Source organism: Hydractinia symbiolongicarpus, chromosome 2 (genome assembly GCF_029227915.1).
Source record: "Hydractinia symbiolongicarpus strain clone_291-10 chromosome 2, HSymV2.1, whole genome shotgun sequence".
Taxonomy (NCBI): domain Eukaryota; kingdom Metazoa; phylum Cnidaria; class Hydrozoa; order Anthoathecata; family Hydractiniidae; genus Hydractinia; species Hydractinia symbiolongicarpus.
In genome coordinates, this window is record NC_079876.1 from 37,151,939 (window position 1) to 37,166,199 (window position 14,261).

A 14,261-nucleotide genomic window follows, 5' to 3' on the forward strand; every position below is an offset into this window, starting at 1 on the left:
TCTTAATTTGACATGATTGCCGAAACTCAGCGATTGCACTGGGCGCTGTGGTAGCGCTTCAATTAAAAATTAAGATAAAAAAGTCATTATTTACTGTGGCACAAATACTAGCCGTTAACGCGCGCTGAAGAAATATCGACAGTTTCAAAAACTACATTTCATTGACTTTCTAACGGTGTCAGTGCGTTTGAGTTACAACGGTTGGGTCACAAATTCGTACCAACATGTATTTAGCGATATTTTTTTTGATATTACTAGGTTGCATCGCTTTTAACAATGAAACGAATAACAGTGTGATTTAATTAAACTAACTTTCTACTGTGATCTGATAAATGTGATAAATGAGACAATTGGACTCCAAGAAATAACATTCTTCTCAATTTGACGTGATTGCCGGAACTCAGCGATTACACTGGGCGCTGTGCTAGCGCTGCAATTAAAAATTAAGATAAAAAAGTCATTTTTTACTGTGGGACCAATCCTAGACGTTATCGCGCGCTGAAGAAATATCGACAGTTTCAAAAACTACATTTCATTGATTTTCTAACGGTGTCAGTCCGTTTGAGTTACAACGGTTGGGTCACATATTCGTACCAACATGTATTTAGCGATATTTTTTTTGATATTACTAGGTTGCATCGCTTTTAACAATGAAACGAATTACAGTGGGATTTAATTAAACTAACTTTCTACTGTGACCTGATAAATGTGATAAATGAGACAATTGGACTCCAAGAAATAACATTCTTCTTAATTTGACGTGATTGCCGGAACTCACGATTACACTGGGCGCTGTGCTAGCGCTTCATTTTCAAAATGTAGATAAATAAGGCATTCTTTAGTGTGGGACCAATCCTAAACGTTATCGCGCGCTGAAGAACTATCGACAGTTTCATAAACTACATTTCATTGACTTTCTAACGGTGTCAGTCCGTTTGAGTTACAACGGTTGGGTCACATGTTCGTACCAACATGTATTTAGCGATATTTTTTTTATATTACTATCTTGCATCGGTTTTAACAATGAAACGAATGACTGTGGGACTTAATTGAACTAACTTTGGACTGTTACCTGATAAATGTGATAAATGAGACCATTGGACTCCAAGAAATAACATCCTTCTTAATTTGACATGATTGCCGAAACTCAGCGATTGCACTGGGCGCTGTGGTAGCGCTTCAATTAAAAATTAAGATAAAAAAGTCATTATTTACTGTGGGACAAATACTAGCCGTTATCGCGCGCTGAAGAAATATCGACAGTTTCAAAAACTACATTTCATTGACTTTCTAACGGTGTCAGTGCGTTTGAGTTACAACGGTTGGGTCACAAATTCGTACCAACATGTATTTAGCGATATTTTTTTTGATATTACTAGGTTGCATCGCTTTTAACAATGAAACGAATTACAGTGGGATTTAATTGAACTAACTTTGGAATGTTACCTGATAAATGTGATAAATGAGACCATTTGATTCCAAGAAATAACATTCTTCTTAATTTGACGTGATTGCCGAAACTCAGCGATTGCACTGGGCGCTGTGGTAGCGCTTCAATTAAGATTTAAGATAAAAAAGTCATTCTTTACTGTGGGACCAATCCTAGCCGTTATCGCGCGCTGAAGAAATATCGACAGTTTCAAAAACTACATTTCATTGACTTTCTAACGGTTTTAGTCCGTTTGAGTTACAACGGTTGGGTCACATATTCGTACCAACATGTATTTATCGATATTTTCTTTGATATTACTAGGTTGCATCGCTTTTAACAATGAAACGAATTACAGTGAGATTTAATTGAACTAACTTTGCACTGTGACCTGATAAATGTGATAAATGAGACAATTGGACTCCAAGAAATAATATTCCTCTTAATTTGACGTGATTGCCGAAACTCAGCGATTGCACTGGGCGCTGTGGTAGCGCTTCAATTAAAAATTAAGATAAAAAAGTCATTATTTACTGTGGCACAAATACTAGCCGTTAACGCACGCTGAAGAAATATCGACAGTTTCAAAAACTACATTTCATTGACTTTCTAACGGTGTCAGTGCGTTTGAGTTACAACGGTTGGGTCACAAATTCGTACCAACATGTATTTAGCGATATTTTTTTTGATATTACTAGGTTGCATCGCTTTTAACAATGAAACGAATAACAGTGTGATTTAATTAAACTAACTTTCTACTGTGACCTGATAAATGTGATAAATGAGACAATTGGACTCCAAGAAATAACATTCTTCTCAATTTGACGTGATTGCCGGAACTCAGCGATTACACTGGGCGCTGTGCTAGCGCTGCAATTAAAAATTAAGATAAAAAAGTCATTTTTTACTGTGGGACCAATCCTAGACGTTATCGCGCGCTGAAGAAATATCGACAGTTTCAAAAACTACATTTCATTGATTTTCTAACGGTGTCAGTCCGTTTGAGTTACAACGGTTGGGTCACATATTCGTACCAACATGTATTTAGCGATATTTTTTTTGATATTACTAGGTTGCATCGCTTTTAACAATGAAACGAATTACAGTGGGATTTAATTAAACTAACTTTCTACTGTGACCTGATAAATGTGATAAATGAGACAATTGGACTCCAAGAAATAACATTCTTCTTAATTTGACGTGATTGCCGGAACTCACGATTACACTGGGCGCTGTGCTAGCGCTTCATTTTCAAAATGTAGATAAATAAGGCATTCTTTAGTGTGGGACCAATCCTAAACGTTATCGCGCGCTGAAGAACTATCGACAGTTTCATAAACTACATTTCATTGACTTTCTAACGGTGTCAGTCCGTTTGAGTTACAACGGTTGGGTCACATGTTCGTACCAACATGTATTTAGCGATATTTTTTTTATATTACTATCTTGCATCGGTTTTAACAATGAAACGAATGACTGTGGGACTTAATTGAACTAACTTTGGACTGTTACCTGATAAATGTGATAAATGAGACCATTGGACTCCAAGAAATAACATCCTTCTTAATTTGACATGATTGCCGAAACTCAGCGATTGCACTGGGCGCTGTGGTAGCGCTTCAATTAAAAATTAAGATAAAAAAGTCATTATTTACTGTGGGACAAATACTAGCCGTTATCGCGCGCTGAAGAAATATCGACAGTTTCAAAAACTACATTTCATTGACTTTCTAACGGTGTCAGTGCGTTTGAGTTACAACGGTTGGGTCACAAATTCGTATCAACATGTATTTAGCGATATTTTTTTTGATATTACTAGGTTGCATCGCTTTTAACAATGAAACGAATTACAGTGGGATTTAATTGAACTAACTTTGGAATGTTACCTGATAAATGTGATAAATGAGACCATTTGATTCCAAGAAATAACATTCTTCTTAATTTGACGTGATTGCCGAAACTCAGCGATTGCACTGGGCGCTGTGGTAGCGCTTCAATTAAGATTTAAGATAAAAAAGTCATTCTTTACTGTGGGACCAATCCTAGCCGTTATCGCGCGCTGAAGAAATATCGACAGTTTCAAAAACTACATTTCATTGACTTTCTAACGGTTTTAGTCCGTTTGAGTTACAACGGTTGGGTCACATATTCGTACCAACATGTATTTATCGATATTTTCTTTGATATTACTAGGTTGCATCGCTTTTAACAATGAAACGAATTACAGTGAGATTTAATTGAACTAACTTTGCACTGTGACCTGATAAATGTGATAAATGAGACAATTGGACTCCAAGAAATAATATTCCTCTTAATTTGACGTGATTGCCGAAACTCAGCGATTGCACTGGGCGCTGTGGTAGCGCTTCAATTAAAAATTAAGATAAAAAAGTCATTCTTTACTGTAAGACCAATCCTAGCCGTTATCGCGCTCTGAAGAAATATCGACAGTTTCAAAAACTACATTTCATTGACTTTCAAACGGTGTCAGTCCGTTTGAGTTACAACGGTTGGGTCACATATTCGTACCAACATGTATTTAGCGATATTTTTTTTGATATTACTAGGTTGCATCGCTTTTAACAATGAAACGAATTACAGTGGGATTTAATTAAACTTACTTTGGACTGTGACCTGATAAATGTGATAAATGAGACAATTGGACTCCAAGAAATAACATTCTTCTTAATTTGACGTGATTGCCGGAACTCAGGGATTACACTGGGCGCTGTGCTAGCGCTTCAATTAAAAATTAAGATAAAAAAGTCATTCTTTACTGTGGGACCAATCCTATCCGTTATCGCGCGCTGAAGTAATAGCGATAGTTTCAAAAACTACATTTCATTGACTTTGTAGCGGTGTCACTCCGTTTGAGTTACAACGGTTGGGTCACATATTGGTAACAACATGTATTTAGCGATATTTATCTGATATTACTAGGTTGCATCGCTTTTAACTATGAAACGATTGACTGTGGGACTTAATTGAACTAACTTTGGACTGTCACCTGATAAATGTGATAAAGGAGACAATTGGACTCCAAGAAATAACATCCTTCTTAATTTGACATAATTGCCGAAACTCAGCGTTTACACTGGGCGCTGTGGTAGCGCTTCATTTAAGAATTAAGCTAAAAAAAGTCATTTTTGTACTGTGGACCAATCCTAGCCGTTAGCGCGCGCTGAAGAAATAGAGACAGTTTTAAAACTACATCTTATTGACCTTGTAGCAGTGTCAGTCCGTTTGAGTTACAACGGTTGGGTCACATATTCGTACCAACATGTATTTAGCGATACTTATCTGATATTACTAGGTTGCATCGCTTTTAACAGTGAAACGATTTACTGTGGGACTTAACTGAACTAACTTTGGACTGTGACCTGATAAATGTGATAAATGAGAAAATTGGACTCCAACAAATAACATTCTTCTTAATTTGACGTGATTGCCAGACTCAGCGATTACACTGGGCGCTGTGGTAGCGCTTCTTTTAAAAATTTAGATTAATAAGTCATTTTTTACTGGGGGACCAATCCTAGCCGTTATCGCGCGCTGAAGAAATAGAGACAGCTTCAAAAACTACATTTCATTGACTTTCTAACGGTGTCAGTCCGTTTGAGTTACAACGGTTGGGTCAAATATTCGTACCAACCTGTATTTAGCGATACTTTTTTTGATATTACTAGGTTGCATCGCTTTTAAAAATGAAACGATTGACTGTGGGACTTAATTGAACTAACTTTGGACTGTGACCTGATAAATGTGATAAATGAGAAAATTGGACTCCAAGAAATAACATTCTTCTTAATTTGACGTGATTGCCGGACTCAGCGATTACACTGGGCGCTGTGGTAGCGCTTCTTTTAAAAATTTAGATTAATAAGTCATTTTTTACTTTGGGACCAATCCTAGCCGTTATCGCGCGCTGAAGAAATAGAGACAGCTTCAAAAACTACATTTCATTGACTTTCTAACGGTGTCAGTCCGTTTGAGTTACAACGGTTGGGTCAAATTATCGTACCAACCTGTATTTAGCGATATTTTTTTTGATATTACTAGGTTGCATCGCTTTTAACAATGAAACGATTGACTGTGGGACTTAATTGAACTAACTTTGGACTGTGACCTGATAAATGTGATAAATGAGAAAATTGGACTCCAAGAAATAACATTCTTCTTAATTTGACATGATTGCCGGAACTCAGCGATTACACTGGGCGCTGTGGTAGCGCTTCTTTTAAAAATTTAGATTAATGAGTCATTTCTTACTGTGGGACCAATCCTAGCCGTTAGCGCGCGCTGAAGTAATAGAGACAGTTTCAAATATTACATTTCACTGACTTTCTAACGGTGTCAGTCCGTTTGAGTTTCAACAGTTGGGCCACATATTCGTACCAACATGTATTTAGAGATATTTAACTGATATTACTACGTTGCATCATTTTTAACAGTGAAACGATTGACTGTGGGACTTAATTGAACTAACTTTGGACTGCGACCTGATAAATGTAAAAAATGAAAAATAATTGGACTCCAACAAATAACATTCTTCTTAATTTGACGTGATTGCCGGACTCAGCGATTACACTGGGCGCTGTGGTAGCGCTTCTTTTAAAAATTTAAATTAATAAGTCATTTTTTACTGGGGGACCAATCCTAGCCGTTACCGCGCGCTGAAGAAAAAGAGACAGCTTCAAAAACTACATTTCATTGACTTTCTAACGGTTTCAGGCCATTTGTGTTATAACGGTTGGGTCACATATTCGTACCAACATGTATTTAGCGATATTTTTCTGATATTACTAGGTTGCATCGCTTTTAACAATGAAACGATTGACTGTGGGACTTAATTGAACTAACTTTGGACTGCAACCTGATAAATATGATAAATGAGACAATTGTACTCCAAGAAATAACATTCTTCTTAATTTGACATGATTGCCGGAACTCAGCGATTATACTGGGCGCTGTGATAGCACTTCATTTAAAAATTCAGATAAATAAGTCATTCTTTAATGTAGGACCAATCCTATCCGTTATCGCGCGCTGAAGAAATAGCGATAGTTTGAAAAACTACATTTTATTGACTTTGTAGCGGTGTCAGTCCGTTTGAGTTACAACGGTTGGGTCACATATTCGTACCAACATGTATTTATTGATACTTATCTGATATTACTAGGATGCATCGCTTTTAACAGTGAAACGATTTACTGTGGGACTTAACTGAACTAACTTTGGACTGTGACCTGATAAATATGATAAATGAGAAAATTGGACTCCAAGAAATAAAATTCTTTTTAATTTGACATGATTGCCGGAACTCAGCGATTACACTGGGCGCTGTGGTAGCGCTTCTTTTAAAAATTTAGATTAATGAGTCATTTCTTACTGTGGGACCAATCCTAGCCGTTAGCGCGCGCTGAAATAATAGAGACAGTTTCAAATATTACATTTCACTGACTTTCTAACGGTGTCAGTCCGTTTGAGTTTCAACAGTTGGGCCACATATTCGTACCAACATGTATTTAGCGATATTTAACTGATATTACTAGGTTGCATCGTTTTTAACAGTGAAACGATTGACTGCGGGACTTAATTGAACAAACTTTGGACTGCGACCTGATAAATGTAATAAATGAAAAATAATTGGACTCCAACAAATAACATTCTTCTTAATTTGACGTGATTGCCGGACTCAGCGATTACACTGGGCGCTGTGGTAGCGCTTCTTTTAAAAATTTAGATTAATAAGTCATTTTTTACTGGGGGACCAATCCTAGCCGTTACCGCACGCTGAAGAACTATCGACAGTTTCATAAACTACATTTCATTGACTTTCTAACGGTGTCAGTCCGTTTGAGTTACAACGGTTGGGTCACATGTTCGTACCAACATGTATTTAGCAATATTTTTTTTTATATTACTAGCTTGCATCGGTTTTAACAATGAAAGAATGACTGTGGGACTTAATTGAACTAACTTTGGACTGTGACCTAAAAAATGTGATAAATGAGAAAATTGGACTCCAAGAAATAACATTCTTCTCAATTTGACGGGATTGCCGGAACTCAGCGATTACACTGGTTGCTGTGGTAGCGCTTCATTTAAAAATTCAGATAAATAAGTCATTCTTTAGTGTGGGACCAATCCTAGACGTTATCTCGCGCTGAAGAACTATCCACAGTTTCACAAACTACATTTTATTGACCTTGTAGCAGTGTCAGTCCGTTTGCGTTACAACGGTTGGGTCACATATTCGTACCAACCTGTATTTAGCGATATTTTTTTTGATATTACTAGGTTGCATCGCTTTTAACTATGAAACGATTGACTGTGGGACTTAATTGAACTAACTTTGGACTGTCACCTGATAAATGTGATAAATGAGGAAATTGGACTCCAAGAAATAACATTCTTCTTAATTTGACATGATTGCCGGAACTCAGCGATTACACTGGGCGCTGTGGTAGCGCTTCTTTTAAAAATTTAGATTAATGAGTCATTTCTTACTGTGGGACCAATCCTAGCCGTTAGTGCGCGCTGAAATAATAGAGACAGTTTCAAATATTACATTTCACTGACTTTCTAACGGTGTCAGTCCGTTTGAGTTTCAACAGTTGGGCCACATATTCGTACCAACATGTATTTAGCGATATTTAACTGATATTACTAGGTTGCATCGTTTTTAACAGTGAAACGATTGACTGTGGGACTTAATTGAACAAACTTTGGACTGCGACCTGATAAATGTAATAAATGAAAAATAATTGGACTCCAACAAATAACATTCTTCTTAATTTGACGTGATTGCCGGACTCAGCGATTACACTGGGCGCTGTGGTAGCGCTTCTTTTAAAAATTTAGATTAATAAGTCATTTTTTACTGTGGGACCAATCCTAGCCGTTATTGCGCGCTGAAGAAACAGCCACAGTTATAAAACTACATTTTATTGACTTTTTAACGGTGTCAGTCCGTTTGAGTTACAACAGTTGGGTCAAATATTCGTACCAACCTGTATTTAGCGATATTTTTTTTGATATTACTAGGTTGCATCGCTTTTAACAATGAAACGATTGACTGTGGGACTTAATTGAACTAACTTTGGACTGCGACCTGATAAATGTAATAAATGAAAAATAATTGGACTCCAACAAATAACATTCTTCTTAATTTGACGTGATTGCCGGACTCAGCGATTACACTGGGCGCTGTGGTAGCGCTTCTTTTAAAAATTTAGATTAATAAGTCATTTTTTACTGTGGGACCAATCCTAGCCGTTATTGCGCGCTGAAGAAACAGCCACAGTTTTAAAACTACATTTTATTGACTTTTTAACGGTGTCAGTCCGTTTGAGTTACAACAGTTGGGTCAAATATTCGTACCAACCTGTATTTAGCGATATTTTTTTTGATATTACTAGGTTGCATCGCTTTTAACAATGAAACGATTGACTGTGGGACTTAATTGAACTAACTTTGGACTGTGACCTGATAAATGTGATAAATGAGAAAATTGGACTCCAAGAAATAACATTCTTCTTAATTTGACATGATTGCCGGAACTCAGCGATTACACTGGGCGCTGTGGTAGCGCTTCTTTTAAAAATTTAGATTAATGAGTCATTTCTTACTGTGGGACCAATCCTAGCCGTTAGCGCGCGCTGAAATAATAGAGACAGTTTCAAATATTACATTTCACTGACTTTCTAACGGTGTCAGTCCGTTTGAGTTTCAACAGTTGGGCCACATATTCGTACCAACATGTATTTAGCGATATTTAACTGATATTACTAGGTTGCATCGTTTTTAACAGTGAAACGATTGACTGTGGGACTTAATTGAACAAACTTTTGACTGCGACCTGATAAATGTAATAAATAAAAAATAATTGGTCTCCAACAAATAACATTCTTCTTAATTTGACGTGATTGCCGGACTCAGCGATTACACTGGGCGCTGTGGTAGCGCTTCTTTTAAAAATTTAGATTAATAAGTCATTTTTTACTGGGGGACCAATCCTAGCCGTTACCGCACGCTGAAGAACTATCGACAGTTTCATAAACTACATTTCATTGACTTTCTAACGGTGTCAGTCCGTTTGAGTTACAACGGTTGGGTCACATGTTCGTACCAACATGTATTTAGCGATATTTTTTTTTATATTACTAGCTTGCATCGGTTTTAACAATGAAAAAATGACTGTGGGACTTAATTGAACTAACTTTGGACTGTGACCTAATAAATGTGATAAATGAGAAAATTGGACTCCAAGAAATATTATTCTTCTCAATTTGACGGGATTGCCGGAACTCAGCGATTACACTGGGTGCTGTGGTAGCGCTTCATTTAAAAATTCAGATAAATAAGTCATTCTTTAGTGTGGGACCAATCCTAGACGTTATCTCGCGCTGAAGAACTATCGACAGTTTCATAAACTACATTTTATTGACCTTGTAGCAGTGTCAGTCCGTTTGCGTTACAACGGTTGGGTCACATATTCGTACCAACATGTATTTATTGATACTTATCTGATATTACTAGGATGCATCGCTTTTAACAGTGAAACGATTTACTGTGGGACTTAACTGAACTAACTTTGGACTGTGACCTGATAAATGTGATAAATGAGAAAATTGGACTCCAAGAAATAACATTCTTCTTAATTTGACATGATTGCCGGAACTCAGCGATTACACTGGGCGCTGTGGTAGCGCTTCTTTTAAAAATTTAGATTAATGAGTCATTTCTTACTGTGGGACCAATCCTAGCCGTTAGTGCGCGCTGAAATAATAGAGACAGTTTCAAATATTACATTTCACTGACTTTCTAACGGTGTCAGTCCGTTTGAGTTTCAACAGTTGGGCCACATATTCGTACCAACATGTATTTAGCGATATTTAACTGATATTACTAGGTTGCATCGTTTTTAACAGTGAAACGATTGACTGTGGGACTTAATTGAACAAACTTTGGACTGCGACCTGATAAATGTAATAAATGAAAAATAATTGGACTCCAACAAATAACATTCTTCTTAATTTGACGTGATTGCCGGACTCAACGATTACACTGGGCGCTGTGGTAGCGCTTCTTTTAAAAATTTAGATTAATAAGTCATTTTTTACTGTGGGACCAATCCTAGCCGTTATTGCGCGCTGAAGAAACAGCCACAGTTTTAAAACTACATTTTATTGACTTTGTAGCGGTGTCAGTCCGTTTGAGTTACAACGGTTGGGTCACATATTGGTACCAACATGTATTTAGCGATATGTTTCTCATATTACTAGGTTGCATCGCTTTTAACAGTGAAACGATTGACTGTTGGACTAAATTGAACTAACTTTGGACTGTGACCTGATAAATGTGATAAATGAGAAAATTGGACTCCAAGAAATAAAATTCTTCTTAATTTGACATGATTGCCGGAACTCAGCGATTACACTGGGCGCTGTGGTAGCGCTTCTTTTAAAAATTTAGATTAATGAGTCATTTTTTACTGTGGGACCAATCCTAGCCGTTAGCGCGCGCTGAAATAATAGAGACAGTTTCAAATATTACATTTCACTGACTTTCTAACGGTGTCAGTCCGTTTGAGTTACAACGGTTGGGTCACATGTTCGTACCAACATGTATTTAGCGATATTTTTTTTTATATTACTAGCTTGCATCGGTTTTAACAATGAAAGAATGACTGTGGGACTTAATTGAACTAACATTGGACTGTGACCTAATAAATGTGATAAATGAGACAATTTGACTCCAAGAAATAACATTCTTCTTAATTTGACGTGATTGTCGAAACTCAGCGATTTCACTGGGCGCTGTGGTAGCGCCTCAATTAAAAATTAAGATAAAACAGTCATTCTTTACTGTGGGACCAATCCTAGCCGTTATCGCGCGCTGAAGAAATATCGACAGTTTCAAAAACTACATTTCATTGACTTTCTAACGGTGTCAGTCCGTTTGAGTTACAACGGTTGGGTCACATATTCGTACCAACATGTATTTAGCGATATTTTTTTTGATGTTACTAGGTTGCATCGCTTTTAACAATGAAACGAATTACAGTGGGATTTAATTGAACTGACTTTAGACTGTGACCTGATAAATGTGATAAATGAGACAATTGGACTCCAAGAATTAACATTCTTCTTAATTTGACGTGATTGCCGGAACTCAGCGATTACACTGGGCGCTGTGCTAGCGCTTCAATTAAAAATTAAGATAAAAAAGTCATTCTTTACTGTGGGACCAACCCTAGACGTTATCGCGCGCTGAAGAACTGTCGACAGTTTCATAAACTACATTTCATTGACTTTCTAACGGTGTCAGTCCGTTTGTGTTATAACGGTTGAGTCACATATTCGTACCAACATGTATTTAGCGATATTTGTCTGATATTACTAGGTTGCATCGCTTTTAACAATGAAACGATTGACTGTGGGACTTAATTGAACTAACTTTGGACTGTGACCTAATAAATGTGATAAATGAGAAAATTGGACTCCAAGAAATAACATTCTTCTCAATTTGACGGGATTGCCGGAACTCAGCGATTACACTGGGTGCTGTGGTAGCGCTTCATTTAAAAATTTAGATAAATAAGTCATTCTTTAGTGTGGGACCAATCCTAGACGTTATCTCGCGCTGAAGAACTATCGACAGTTTCATAAAATACATTTTATTGACCTTGTAGCAGTGTCAGTCCGTTTGAGTTACAACGGTTGGGTCACATATTCGTACCAACATGTATTTATCGATACTTATCTGATATTACTAGGATGCATCGCTTTTAACAGTGAAACGATTTACTGTGGGACTTAACTGAACTAACTTTGGACTGTGACCTGATAAATGTGATAAATGAGAAAATTGGACTCCAAGAAATAACATTCTTCTTAATTTGACGTGATTGCCGGACTCAGCGATTACACTGGGCGCTGTGGTAGCGCTTCAATTGAAAATTAAGATAAAAAAGTCATTCTTTACTGTGGGACCAATCCTAGCCGGTATCGCGCGCTGAAGAAATATCGACAGTTTCAAAAACTACATTTCATTGACTTTCTAACGGTGTTAGTCCGTTTGAGTTACAACGGTTGGGTCACATATTCGTACCAACATGTATTTAGCGATATTTTTCTTGTTATTACTAGGTTGCATCGCTTTTAACAATGAAACGAATTACAGTGGGATTTAATTGAACTAACTTTGGACTGTGACCTGATACATGTGATAAATGAGACAATTTGACTCCAAGAAATAACATTCTTCTTAATTTGACGTGATTGTCGAAACTCAGCGATTGCACTGGGCGCTGTGGTAGCGCCTCAATTAAAAATTAAGATAAAAAAGTCATTCTTTACTGTGGGACCAATCCTAGCCGTTATCGCGCGCTGAAAAAATATCGACAGTTTCAAAAACTACATTTCATTGACTTTCTAACGGTGTCAGTCCGTTTGAGTTACAACGGTTGGGTCACATATTCGTACCAACATGTATTTAGCGATATTTTTTTTGATATTACTAGGTTGCATCGCTTTTAACAATGAAACGAATTACAGTGGGATTTAATTGAACTGACTTTAGACTGTGACCTGATAAATGTGATAAATGAGACAATTGGACTCCAAGAAATAACATTCTTCTTAATTTGACGTGATTGCCGGAACTCAGCGATTTCACTGGGCGCTGTGGTAGCGCTTCAATTAAAAATTAAGATAAAAAAGTCATTCTTTACTGTGGGACCAACCCTAGACGTTATCGCGCGCTGAAGAACTGTCGACAGTTTCATAAACTACATTTCATTGACTTTCTAACGGTGTCAGTCCGTTTGTGTTATAACGGTTGAGTCACATATTCGTACCAACATGTATTTAGCGATATTTTTCTGATATTACTAGGTTGCATCGCTTTTAACAGTGAAACGATTTACTGTGGGACTTAACTGAACTAACTTTGGACTGTGACCTGATAAATGTGATAAATGAGAAAATTGGACTCCAAGAAATAACTTTCTCCTGAATTTGACATGATTGCCGGAACTTAGCGATTACATTGGGCGCTGTGGTAGCGCTTCTTTTAAAAATTTAGATTAATGAGTCATTTCTTACTGTGGGACAAATCCTAGCCGTTAGCGCGCGCTGAAATAATAGAGACAGTTTCAAATATTACATTTCACTGACTTTCTAACGGTGTCAGTCCGTTTGAGTTTCAACAGTTGGGCCACATATTCGTACCAACATGTATTTAGCGATATTTAACTGATATTACTAGGTTGCATCGTTTTTAACAGTGAAACGATTGACTGTGGGACTTAATTGAACTAACTTTGGACTGCGACCTGATAAATGTAAAAAATGAAAAATAATTGGACTCCAACAAATAACATTCTTCTTAATTTGACGTGATTGCCGCAACTCAGCGATTACACTGGGCGCTGTGGTACCGCTTCTTTTAAAAATTTAGATTAATAAGTCATTATTTACTGGGGGACCAATCCTAGCCGTTATCGCGCGCTGAAGAAATAGAGACAGCTTCAAAAACTACATTTCATTGACATTCTAACGGTGTCAGTTCGTTTGAGTTACAACGGTTGGGTCAAATATTCGTACCAACCTGTATTTAGCGATATTTTTTTTGATATTACTAGGTTGCATCGCTTTTAACAATGAAACGATTGACTGTGGGACTTAATTGAACTAACTTTGGACTGTGACCTGATAAATGTGATAAATGAGAAAATTGGACTCCAAGAAATAACATTCTTCTTAATTTGACATGATTGCCGGAACTCAGCGATTTTACTGGGCGCTGTGGTAGCGCTTCTTTTAAA